Source organism: Ursus arctos, unplaced genomic scaffold (genome assembly GCF_023065955.2).
Source record: "Ursus arctos isolate Adak ecotype North America unplaced genomic scaffold, UrsArc2.0 scaffold_11, whole genome shotgun sequence".
Lineage (NCBI taxonomy): Eukaryota > Metazoa > Chordata > Mammalia > Carnivora > Ursidae > Ursus > Ursus arctos.
Window position 1 is genome coordinate 50,919,635 of NW_026622775.1, and position 13,951 is coordinate 50,933,585.

Genomic DNA, 13,951 nt, shown 5'->3' on the forward strand with positions numbered 1-13,951 from the left:
CACACACACAATGCCCATACTATATATATATTATGTAGTATGTAAGGTAAGGTATATATAACTGTACATAGTATACCTTTTTAATCCTGTCTACATTACCTTTCCTTTATTCATTTTATTAATCTGTGCCTATCTCCCACTGCACAGTGCCCTCGAGGGAAAAGAACAGATATCTAAAGGGACCCTGATTTGTAGAAATTTTAATGCCTTTATGATTACTTCCCAGTGTTTTGTAGCTGTTAAGCATCTCATTGCCGATGGAATGCTTATTTGTGGATTTTGTTCTTTGGTCCATTTTAATGAGTTTCATAGAAAAAGAAGAGAAAACATGCCTTTTACCTAAAGTCTTAATTATACAAACGTATCATCTTTTGTAGGTGGTATGCATGATTGAGTCCCAAGAGAGAAACCTGATGCTGGCAAATGATTTAATTGTGTTTACATTGAGGGAATTTGTAATGTGATACTACAAATGGAATTTCAAGAAGCTATGACATAGTCCTTAGCTAAAATACATTAACTTGACACAAGACTTAAAAATAATAGTCCTTCGTGAATTGTGCTGCAGCAATGCATAAAAAAGCTGACAGATCTAAGAAACAGTAATCTACGTTATTTATAGAAAATCTTGGAGTTAAGACTATGTTGTCGAGTTCTTAGCAGCACTTAGCACATTTGATGGTGCAAAAAGTATAATCACCTTCCCAAAGAAGCATCACCGTTTAGCACTGCTCATTATAGGAACTTCATTTAAAAACTACCATGGAAATAAGTAACTTTGAAGTCATTTTATTTGGGGATTCTATTTTGTAAAATCTCAGAATTATCTTATGATGCCTCCTCTGTGCCCTCAAACTGAAGTTCTTTCATTTGCCCATATACTCTTTACCATGGAGTTATTTGTAGCTCAGGCACGTGATCGATATACCTTCGGGCCTTAGTACAGGCCAAAAATTAGGCTCAGAGGTGGAGATAAAAATGATGAGCAAAAAAGAGATACAATCTCTGCCTTCATGGAGCTTCCAGTCTACACAAGTAGATTTATATTCATCAATTTCACACAATATGTATATCTATTGATATATAAATATCATACATTTAACTACTAATTTTACTAATAGATAATAGGGCAAAATTTTATCCCATTAATGTTCGCAAAAATAAGTATTTGCAAAAATAAAGTCACCTTAAGGTATGAGTAATACATTACTCAATTTCAAAAAGCAAAATCATATATAACATATCTTCTGAGGTAGATGGACAGGAAGGTTAAACAAGCCATATGTATGAGTGAAAAAAACAATCTGCAAAGAATTGTATAATAAGCTCATTTCTTTTGCAAAGAAAACTTTCTCTTTTCCCCCCTCTCTCTTTCCTTCCCCCTTCCCTTCCCTTTCTTTTCCCTTTCCTTTTTCTTTTTCTTTCTCTTTCTCTTTCTTTTTCTTTCTTTTCTGTATTTCCATAATGCACAATATGCACATATTTTCAGTACATACATGTCTGCTGCATGAAAAAAGTTACAATAATTACTTTTGCAGAGTAGGAATGAAGAAGTTGGAATATTTTTTCTAACTTTACATGCTCTTATACTACTACAAGCTTTACAATAATCATATATGGTATTTATAATTAAATTAATTTTAAATTAAACAAAGAGGATGCTCTCAAAGTCAACTGCATAGTAATGTCCAATATGTGTAAGTCAAGACTGTTGTTATCAGAAATGAACAATTTGAAATTCTCTCAAATCCAGTACCATATTTTTCCTTTGAAAATTTAAGCCCACACCACTTTGTGCTATTCTTAATGGAGGCAGAAAATATCGGGATATAACACTTCTAAAGGGCTCTTATAAAAACCCTTCCTGACAAACGATAAGGTATCAGATTTTGAAGTGACCAAGAGATCAAGGTCTAAATCTCTCATTTTTGAGTCAAAGAATTTAAGCTCGAAGACTATTGCCCATTTACCTTAACTTCCCTGTCTGGTATAAACAAGCTTACTTCCTATACTTTCCTCGTAGTTACTATTTTTAAAGCTTCCAATAAAGCTTCCAACATTTTTCTTTCTCTAATTGTTTTATTATTGAATTTTAATAGGTAATATGACTGTAAGGTTCAAAAACTAAAAAAGTTAAAAGCAGTATACATTGAAAAACTCACCTCACATCCCTGTTCCCATCCACTCAGTGTCTCCCCATTCACTCTAGGTAATCACACTCATTATTTTCTTATATTCTTCATGAGATGCTATACACAAAATAGTCAAATATGAAGGTATAGAGTTACCACTTTTGATACCTATGATAACATTCTATGCTGTACATACAATTTAAAAACTTTATTTGAAACAATAAAACTTGGAAACCTGCCCGTTTTAAAACACAGACAGCTTCTCCATTCTCTCATACATAGCGTTTAATAATAGAGATGCACCATAATTTATTTAACCTGTGACCTATCGAACCTAACAGGTGGTTTATTTCAAATCTTTTGTTATTAAAAACAATGTTAAAATGAATAACTTAGTGCCATGTCCTTCTTTGATTGTGTAATTTATCTCTAAGTTAAATACTCAAAAGAGGGATTACTGAGTCCATTTACAACCTTAAGAGTTACTCAAAGTTATCCTCTATAGGGAACGCTCAAACATATACTCCATCATGAAGATAGGAGAACGCCTGTTTCCCCACAGTTTCACCAAAAGAGTGTATTGCCAACCTTTGAACTCTCCCAATGCTCTGTATGAAAAATACGTTGAAGAACTCTTTGTTCAAATGCTTTGTTCTTTGATTCACTGAGATGTTGTTCTATTTCTTTACAACCCTTTGTCTGTAATAAGAGTAGAAAATCTTTTCCCCAGTTTGTCATCTGCTTTTTTGCTTTGTTTATGGGATTTCTTGTTATGTACAAGTTTCTAATTTTTATGTGGTCAAAATCATCAATCTTTTCTTCTGGTCTTCTCCATTTTGAATCAGAGTTAGAAAAGCCATCTCACTCCAAGGTTACAAAGGAAATACCCCATGTCTTCTTTCAGCACTTTTACTGTCACATTTTTTACATCTACACCTTTAACAGCATTCCAGGCTGATGTCATAAGCCAGACCTGTGCTGGGTGATGGAGCACTGAAAAAATTACAGGTAACTGCCATCATAGAATATAACATATAGCAGAGAAGAAAGCCAATCAGAACTCTGAGTTAAATAACGTGCAACGAACTTCATGAGAAACAAAGTTCATGGTTTTATGAGAGCACACACCAGGAGGTGTGGAGGAGGGGTAAAATACTTTCACAAGAAAGCGACATTTAAACAGAGGCAGGAAAGAAAATTACTTTTTTTTTAGCCAACTGAAAGGGAAAGAAAGAAGAGGGAAGAAAGAATGCCCCAAAAAGAAATTCCTAACCTGTTGGGGAATTTTGAAAGTCAGGTATGGAGTCTGGACTTTTTTCTGAGAGTAATGGGAAACCACTAGAAATGGAAAAACAGATTCAGATATAGATATTTGCTCAGTAAAAACAAGGGCAGAGACTCACTAAAATGTAAAGCTGGTTTATTCAACAATAACAATAGTCTCTCTGGAAACAAATTTCTGTATAGTTTCCAATTTTCTCCTAAACTGCTCTTTAGTTTCCATTTACAATTTCTCTCTCTTCCCACCACCCACCGATTGCATAAACTTGCAAGATTTGATTTGAAATAAACTGAGAAAAATAACATCTCCAGCGAATATTATCTATGTGCTATTACTACACACTTTACTTCAACTTTCCCTGCTTCCTACTTACTGATTGGGAATCAACTCTTAGCTTCCACAACAAAGAGAAAGCCACTCTTCCTTTCTACCAAGAGTTACACCACCATTGTTAAGTTACATACACAAAAGGATATAATCTGCACTGAAGAAAGCAGCGAGAAAGGTTATACCAATGCTAAACAGCAGCCAGAAGCTTGCCTAGCCTAATGACAGAAAGCAAAACCTTCCACAGAATGAGTTGGTTTAAAACTCAGTGTAGAATAATATCCTTAAGCACAGACATAATCAAACATTACTCTCTTGGCAGTTTGGCTCTGGAAGCACCAATGGACTTCTGATGTTGAGCTGACCATCTGGCATACACAAGAGAGAACTGAGCCTGAACCGATCTGTTGTCCCTTTTGTCTTAAGCTAGCCACAATGCCTGGAGACAGCCCAAGCTTCATAGTGATTATGAACTGGACACTAATACCCAAACCAGCACAGAGTGTGTTGTATAAAAATCTTAGTATAGCAAGATGATCAAAGTCCTGTGCATGGATGTGGTGATGGCAGCACAAGTGAGAGTACTCAACGCCACTGAGCTGGATACATAAAAATGGTGAGAATGGTAAATTTTGTGTGTATATGACCACAATTTTTAAAATGTACAAAATAAAATTAAAAAGCAAAATAAAATTTAAAAATCATATTGGTATTACACAGTATAAGTCATCCTAAACAAATTTTGTTGCCCTCATAAATTCTTTAAGAATTATTTAGATAACCAGGATGAGTACTAAGAACAGGCAAAAACACCAGATAAATCCCTACTCTGAAGCTTATTTCTGTTTGGATTTGCTTTATGTTGTATTAGCATACTAAATTAGTTTGATTAAGGCTCTAATGCTGATATTATGTGATAAACATATAGCACACATAAGGCATTTGGGTGAATGCTTATTTTATTGAATTTAGCTTTTATTTAAATAGCAAAAATATTGCAATTACTATATTCAATAACCTCATTAAGAAAATTTCTTTCCAAGGTTAATCAGTCTCTAAGTTCTGCGCACAGCAAAGAGGTCTTATCTAATGTCGCCATGTATTAGCACAACGGGTTTTATTACAGAACCATCTACCCTTTGAAACATTATGTCCTTTGAGACGTACGAATTGTTGAAAAGCAATGTATTTCAACAATTAAGTTTCATCCTTGTTTTCATGTCACCTGAGTCTTGGTTCTTCTAAAGGAAGATCTATTTATATAAATTTTTGCTACTAACTCTGGGGTGATAAAGATATAAAATTTTCCTCATTGAGGTGAGAATATACAAAAATAAGTCACTTTCAGGGAAAATAAATACTAAAATTCTTTTTATATTTCAGGAAACAGTAGGCCTAGTTACAAAAAAAATCTGCATTTCCTTTCAATAGTCTGTTATTTTAGCTGCAGGCTTAATAGGACAAATGTTGATTTCTGGTTTCAATAATCTTTGAAAACATCGAGTAATCCTGAAGCCTCACAACCACCAAAGTGAATCATGTGCCTAACCTGTGTTTAGAATATCCTCAAGAATAGAAAAATTGCTTCTATTGATCGTTATATTAGTATATGGCTCTCCCTTCAAAAACCTGCCATCCTAAAAGAACTTATACTGTTGTTAGCCAGGCTCAATGTGACCGAGTTGTATGAAAGTCTGAGAAAAGATACTTTGCTCACTCCTAACTTCTTGCTATCAACTGTCATTCAAACAGTGATCCACTCTACAGGCCAGTTCCTTTTATTGGTACTTGTTTGGAAGGAAACTTTTTGCCTTCTCTGTCTCTACTGTCACATCCTTCTTAAAACGGAAACAGTAGGATCTGAGAAAAGAAAGAGACCTCTCACTTCTAATTAAAAACTAAGATTTGCTCAGATCTATGCCTCTATAGATCTTTCTTAGTAGAAGAGGCCTACATGAGTAAAACCCTCAGGGCAATGCTGAGCTATCGGGACTCTTAGGTTTTAGCTAGAGATCTCAGAGGAGTTCATTCTTATATCCTACCATTTAATGAGTTAGATATTATCAGTTTCTTATAATACAAGAGATATTCTCCAATACCTTACCTTGGACAGGGCCTTGCATGTATGTGACTAAATCTCAATGCTAGGAGGGAGAGTATGTCCAAAGGCATGATCAAAGATCAGGTCAAGGATGCCTAAGTGTGTCAAAAGCATGTTTTGTCTTTGTAAAAGAATATATTTAAAAAGTTTTTATTAAAAATGATTGGAAATGGTTTCAAATTGCCTTACACTATGACGGAAGCCATCATCATTTGAGTGTAAATGCATGTTATCTTCTAATCTTACTCAAGCTCTCAGCATCTGACCACTATTTATGGGTACTGGATGTATTGTGCATTGAGGAATATTCCCCTTAGTTCTGGTATTTCCATACACCTGAGCAAAAAGCTTGGACAGTTTTGTTCCAGGACATCTGCAAACCTGCTGTGGGTCAAGGTACAGATCTGCTTCTATACTCTGTTTCACACTATGTCAAGAGCTGACTCTGGGGGCGCCTAGGTGGCTCAAACGGTTAAGTGTCCAACTCTTAGGCTCAGGTCATGAACTCAGGTTCAGGTCATGATCTCAGGGTCATGAGTTTGAGCCCTGCGTTGGGCTCCGTGCTCAGCAGGGAGTCTGCTTGAGATGCTCTCCCTCTCCCTTTGACCCTCCCCCTGCTCATTTGCCCTCTCTTTCTCTCTCTCAAATAAATAAATAAATCTTTACAAAAAGAGCTGATTCTTAATCTGCACATCAGTTGATTAGTCCAGCTATAAAACCAAATGTCCATTAGAATACATATTAAAAAGTAATTACTTTTCTACGTGTATCACTAATATAGTGTTGCACTGAGCAGTATTATTTAACAAAGAAACTTCACCAATAACATGTTCTACTTTCTGAGTATATTTGTAATTACCTCTGCAACTCTTTCTATAAATTTGTTGGAAATACTGTTATTTATTTATTTATTTATTTATTTATTTATTTATTGCTTTCAGAAGTGCAATTTTGAACAATGGCTCTAAGGTCTGTCCCTTTTCTATATACAATTACAGAATTAATCAAGTTTATACTAAAAATGGGATTTTGTACTTGTTCTGAAAATCACTATTTGATACAGTTTTATAACATGTAATGAATTAGAAAGTTGAGGCAAGTATATTTCTTCACATTTTTCTCTAAAACCAACTAATGCTTTAAAATATAATAAACTTTAGAATTTTAAAATACAAACATTTAATAAAGCTGGTGAAGGTAGATTCGACTCCAGGCTATTAAGAGTTCTTGGGATCAAGTACCGCATTGAGCTCCCTACTCAGTGGGGAGCCTGCTTCTTGCTCTGCCCCTCCCCCTATTCATGCTCTCTCACTCTCTCTCTCTCTAATAAATAAATAAAATCTTAAAAAAAAAAGAATCTTCCTTTAAAAGAAATTACTCAGAACATTGGCCCACACTAGGGGCATTCAGCTACTACGCCAATGATTTTTATCGTCCAGTTGACACTTTCCAAATGAAAAGTTTCTAGACAAAATTTGAGTTTCTGAGAAAGACAAAGGGAAGATACCTCTTAACAGGCTTGTCTTCAATAGAATGAATGAATTTCACTTCATGTATCAAGATGGCTTCTGTCCATGTAAGTACTGGCAATCTAATGGGTGTTCTATGAGGGCAGTTACCATGTCTCCTCATTATTTCATCTTCAGTGTTAGAATAATAATCATAACATAGTAAACAATAAATATTTGATGAAAAAATAAATGCTGTCACGGATCTTCCAGCACTTGTCAACTAAAGTTCTAAAAGGAGACCTGTAGCATTCAGACCAGTAGTCTAGTGCTTGCCAAGCTGCCCTTAAAAAGCAAGAGGCTCTTATTCACATACCCAGGAAATCTTATTTTTGTGGTCAGAAGTCCTAAAGAACTGGTGTTAGTGGTCTAAAGATTTCAGTATGCACTAGACAAAAGCCCATTTTAAAGATCTTGATGATCATGGGTCCCTGATTCACAAGAATGAGCTCCTTCAAAATTAGGCAACATCAATCAGAATCCTCAACAAAATTAAAATATCAGGGAACTGAGATCAAGACATAATGAGGAATAGCTAAAGCTCCCAGAGCATTATAGTGAGTCATAAATTAAATTGTTTGTCCTCATGACTGTATTACATGCAAGTTCCATTTCTACATGAAAAGAGAAAAGGGTAAGAGGGTAAGAAATATAATTTTAGTTTCGATTTTGTAGGTTTTTTTTTTTTTCTTTTAGTGGTTTCTGCCTATGGTGCCAACAAAGTATTAAACTTTAATGCCACAGCAGTATTCTAATTTCTAAAATTACTTTCAGAAACAGATTAAGGGCACTGCAGGTGGGAAGTGCATTACAACTTCATTGGGAGCATAATGTGAGAACTACCATGATGGATGAGCAAATCTAGCTAATGCAAAACATCCCCTTTCACTTTTCTTAGCCTCATAATATGAAATAAAGCATAATTAAATTTTTTTAAAAAACTATTTTCATTTTAATTTTTAATTACCTGGTGTCTGTCAAAATCTTGCAGTTAATTAACTTTTCACACTCACACACTACATCTCTTAATTATATGCTGTCATTCTACAATAAAATTTAGCAGGATACTATTAATTAAAATCAAAATGTTAAGGCCATGTTCTATGAACATTTAATAGGCTTTCAAAAGAAAGGAGAATAGCATGGTTTTAACCATTTGATATCAAATAATAAAATTCAAAGTTTAGTATTTCAGAAATTCTAAAATGAATTGTTATAGTAAATTCTAATACACCAACATACACATCTGAAAATTCTGCTGACTATAAAAAGAAAACATATTATCCTTATACTCACTCAATTAAGTACTTTGAGAACACTATTCATGTTTTACTAATCTTTGTGCCACCAACCCCCATATCTAGCTAATTATTTTTCATGTAACAAGCACTCATATATTTATTGAGTAAAAAGGAAAATGTTTTTCCAAATAAAATTTTAAATGTAAAACCTCAGGATTCTTATGCTACTATAAAGAAGAAGAATAAAAAAGTAAAAAGAGAAATAGACTGTTTACATTTATGTTTCATGGAAAATGTGATATATTTAGGATATCAGAATCATTTTAACCACCTTAATAAGGTAAAAATAGTGAAACTAAGTAAAGTACAAATCTTAAGGTCTCCAAAATCTTTTTATTTCAACAATTTCCATGACAGTGAAACCTAACTTATTATCCTGTTGTGCAGCACAGGAGACCCAGACTACAATCTGTGGCTTCATCCTGGCTCTTGAACTCTCTGGCCTGTTCCCTGGATCCAGAATTAAAACACTTGCAGTCTTGTTTTCATCATTTAAAAAATGAGATAATTTCAGAACTAAAGTGAATCTGACAGACTAGACCATTAATAAAGTTCTATAAATATAGACCAGTGACACTTCAAATATGGTTTCTAAGCTTTATGGTCACTTTAGAGTTTCCTCTTACTGGGTTTTAAACTAATAAAAAATTATAAATCTTTTCTGAGCTTTTACTGAAGTTCTATATAGACTTTTATTTTTACACACAGTGTAACTTTGAGTTATTAGGGACAACTGAAATCTGATACTAGTAACTAAAGCTAACTTATGACTAGAATTTATTGAGATCTATAATTCTGCATTGTACTAATAATAAAGATGTCAATGCTAAAAATTCAACTTCAGTATAGTTGTAATGCTGCAGTTTTCCAGCAATTCATATACTGGTAAATGTCTTGATTAATAAAGATCTCATGGATGATGCCCTGAGTTAGATCATAGTGTTTAATTACTGCTACTTATTGCTATTGATTATTGCTAGTCATTACTACTCTCTAGGCTATCTCTTTTCCACTCTTCTTTGCTAAAGTAGATATATTCATAACGTTCCCAAGGATGCTTCATTGATTCTATATAATGTTTCTGCACCATTTAAGTAATTTCCAACATACTATTAAAATAATAATTGTGCTGAGTTTCCCTAGGTTTGTAAACCGAAGTCTTAATTGAAATATAAAATGAGGTGTGCCTAGGCAGCTCAGTGAGTTAAACGTCTAACTTGATTTCGGCTCTCAGGTCATGATCTTAGGGTTAGGAGGTAGAGTTCCACATCAGACTCCGTGCTCAGAGCTTGAGATTCTCCCTCTCCCTCTGCCCCTCCCCCCTGCACACACACTCCCTCTCTCCCCATCTCTCTAAAATAAATAAATAAAATCTTTAAAAATAACAAAACAAATAAAATATAAAAATGACATATACAGCAAAATATTCTTTTCCCAAAAAAATTATATAAAACTTGCTTTAGCAATAAATTCAACGTAATTTGTTTTATCTTTTCAGCAACACTTTCATTGTAAGATTTTTTTCTTTCCACTTTTTCTTTTTATCACAGAGCTTATTTCATTTGAAAACAGGAGCAAGAATTCTTAACTGGGGGCGCCTGGGTGGTGCAGTTGTTAAGTGTCTGCCTTCGGCTCAGGGCGTGATCCCAGCGTTCTGGGATCAAGCCCCACATCAGGCTTCTCTGCTAGGAGCCTGCTTCTTCCTCTCCCACTCGCCCTGCTTGTGTTCCCTCTCTCGCTGGCTGTCTCTCTCTGTCAAATAAATAAATAAAATCTTAAAAAAAAAAAAAAAAGAATTCTTAACTGGGTTGTAATGTCTTTTCCTCTACACAGGCTATAATTTTTTTTCAGGTTATGATTTTTAAAAAGATAAGTGAGAGAGTGAGAGAAAAAGGATAACTGATAGAGAAATGTTCTAGAAAACTGTTGTCCTAGTTAATATTCAACAATCTCATGTGTGAAAGTGTTGACAGGTAACATGGGTCAAGCAAATTATTCTAGCATTTATTATCTTCCTTGTAAGAAGCCCTGTGTGACCGAAGATGAAAAGAAATCTTATCTGATGCCCATACTGATGATAACCTGTGAAAGCACAAGGAACTCCTCTCTACTTTATTGGCAGTGAATCACTCTTCACAATCACTCATTTGGTTTTTCAATTTTAGAGACCTGGAACAGGATGATTCTATCTTTGAATCTATACACTGGATTAAAAGATACCTGAGAATATGCATAGTAGACAATAAATAACACAGAGAGGGGTGCCTGGGTGGCTCAGTTGGTTGAGTGTCTGACTCTTGGTTTTGGCTCAGGTCATGATCTCATGGTTGTGAGATTGGGCCCAGTGCAGGGCTCCACGCTCAGTGCGCAGCACAGAGTCTGCCTGGGATTCTCTCTCTTCCTCTGCCTCTTCCCCTCTCCCGCTTGTACTCTCCCTCTCTCTGTCTTTCCAAAATGAATAAATAATATCTTTTAAAAATAAATAAATAACACAGCAGAAAAAGACATATTTTTGGTGAGAGTACCTCTCAAATGAAAGAACAAATAAAATGCTAAAATAATCTTTTTAAAAAGCTAAGTCTATCCTTTATTGGTATTTTCTAAAATATAATGTAGGCTTCTTTTAGGCTGAAAACATTTCAAAAAGCTCACAAATAAAGAACTTGATAACTTAATTGTTAATTAAAGTGTTATAAAATATCATGAATTTTCCACTTCTTACTCATAATGTGATCTCAGTTGTATTTGCTTTGTCAAATTTTAACTAAAACCAAAACATTTAACCAATCTACATATGGTAAATGATACAGGAATAAAATTACAAAGCAATATATATCCCTTTACAGAGAACTAATTTTCTCCTTTCTGAGACTTCTTTGTTTTTAGTAAGCAAAACAAATAATATTACTGGTTTTAATTAGTTCTTACACAAGGATCATGAGACATTTTTCGGCAGTTACTAGGCATGTGTTCTATGTTTACTAACTATACTTTATCAAAAAATATTATTTCCCTAAAATAATTTTTTCACAAGTGTATAGCATTTAGGGGAAAATATTCAGGAAGAAGATAACTCAATCAGTGGTCTATTGAGAAGAGTTAGAACAGGCATTAGAAAATTTGTGTCTGAGCCATAATTCCATCAGTGAATACCTTCAAAGCCTTAGGTAAATAATGTGGTGGGTTTTCTGGGGTTTTTTGGTCTCATTTTCCATTCGGTGAACTGAGAAGGATCATTTTGTCCCATCTCATAATAGGTGCCATAACCAGAAAGGAGAAGTACAGAACTAAATGTTTACAATTCTAGGAAAACAGAAATACATTTCCTAAAAACCATACTATAAGGATATAAAGCAATAGATTCAAATAAAATGAGAAATATCAACTAGAAATCATCCCAAATCCCAGCAGTAAAATTTTTTATAGCTTTTAACAATCCTATTCAGATTGCTGACTTACGTGTGCTTAAATTGATCTTATGTTCCAAATGCTATAATCCATACATAGCAAGAGAACATTGAAATAATTCTAATGAGCATAAGTAAATTGTCTTGAAAACAAACATTTACAAAATTTGCCTAGTTTATTCTCAAATATTTCCATTTTGTACATCCTTACTGTCACTACTGTGTTTCAGACCTTCAAAATTATTTTGTATACAGCCATCCAATAAACTTCTGATACTGAAATTTATCCTCCTGTTTTTGCTTTCCACAAACCCATCCACCATGCTAACACAAAAATGATACTTCTAAAATACAGATATAACCATGCTCCTCCCCTGCTTGAAGTTTTAGCGCTTCCCAATGCCTTCCCAGTCATCTTCCCATGACATAGATGGTCCGCTCTGCTCTGGGGCCTGTGTATGTGTTCAGTTCCCTCCCATTACATGGTACCCCAAGCTATATGCTCCAGAAGAAACAAAGTGCTGAAACTGTCCTCAAAAGCACTGTAGTTTTGCACCTATGTGCCTTTACTCTTGTGTTTTTTGCCTGAGACCTCTGTGCACTCCCCAGCTGCTTATGGTCAATTTTCCTATAAAAATCAGTTAAGATATCACTTCTTTAGGGGGCCTTCCTGGGTGATTCTGGATTCCAAGAAGTGCCCCTTCTCTCTGCATACAGCATGGTATGTAGGTTTGTACCACTGCAGTTACTACATTGTATTATTTGCTATGTGTCTGGCTTTCCCTCTGCAATGATTTATTCATCATATTGTTTGGGTTTCATATGCCTGTCATATTATTTATTGACTTTATATCTGTAAAATATTATTGTGAACATTAAACAGTCATTTTGAGATGTTTTCCAAAAGAAGTATCGAGGATGGCATAAGTCCTAACGAGATTAAAGTAACCAGGAAAATAAGGTGCACTTTACCTCTCCACCCTCTAATGTATCATGCTCTGACTTATACTCAGATGGTAGCTTACCATTTTCTAAATATATCTTGTACCTGTTTCCTGTGCCCTCCTCTGTGTGTACCTTTTTCCTAACTAGTTCAATTCTATTTATCTTTAAAGGTAAAATTCTGTAACATATTTCTTTGTTCCTGTATCCTTTTTCTACCAAGTCCTCATAGTCTTTTATCAGATACACAGATAATTTAACAAATGTGTGCAACCTAAATTGCTCCCGCGATTATCTCTCTACAAGAATGGCATATATTTCCTCAATAATTCATTCTACAAAAACCAAATGTCTTCTACAACCTCAGCACTGAGTTTACAGCAGTAAACAACCCAGAAAGAGCCCTGCTTCAATGGATCTTATATATCCCAGTAAGAGTAAAGAAAAAATAAATAAGCAACCAAAATAGGTAATTTCAGATAGTAATAAGTGCTAGGAGAGAAGAAAACAGATGATGTTACAGGGAGCAACTGGAGGTTCATGTAGGTGGAAGATTGGTTGGAAGACTGTCCCATGAAGGCTACAACCAAGCTCAGATCCAGAGTAGAAAGCATTCCAAGCAGAGTGAACAGCCAGTGCGGAGGCACAAGGCAGAAAAGACTGGATTATATGGAAACAAAAATAAAGCCAGCTCAGGTTGGCTAAAAAGTATGAGACAGAGAAAGAGTCAGGGGAGGAGATAAGGAGTAACTCATTGGCCTTACGGACCAAGAAAAAGCATAGGGATTTTATCTTAGAATGATAAGAAGATACTGAAGTCTTCTCAGTTCAAAAGCTGATTTATGTTTTAAAAGACTGCTTTGAGAAAATGGATTTTTAATAGGACAAGAGTCGGGAGGCTATTGTAGCTGTGCCATCAAGACCTGTTAGTGGCTTGGAAAAGGGGAATAA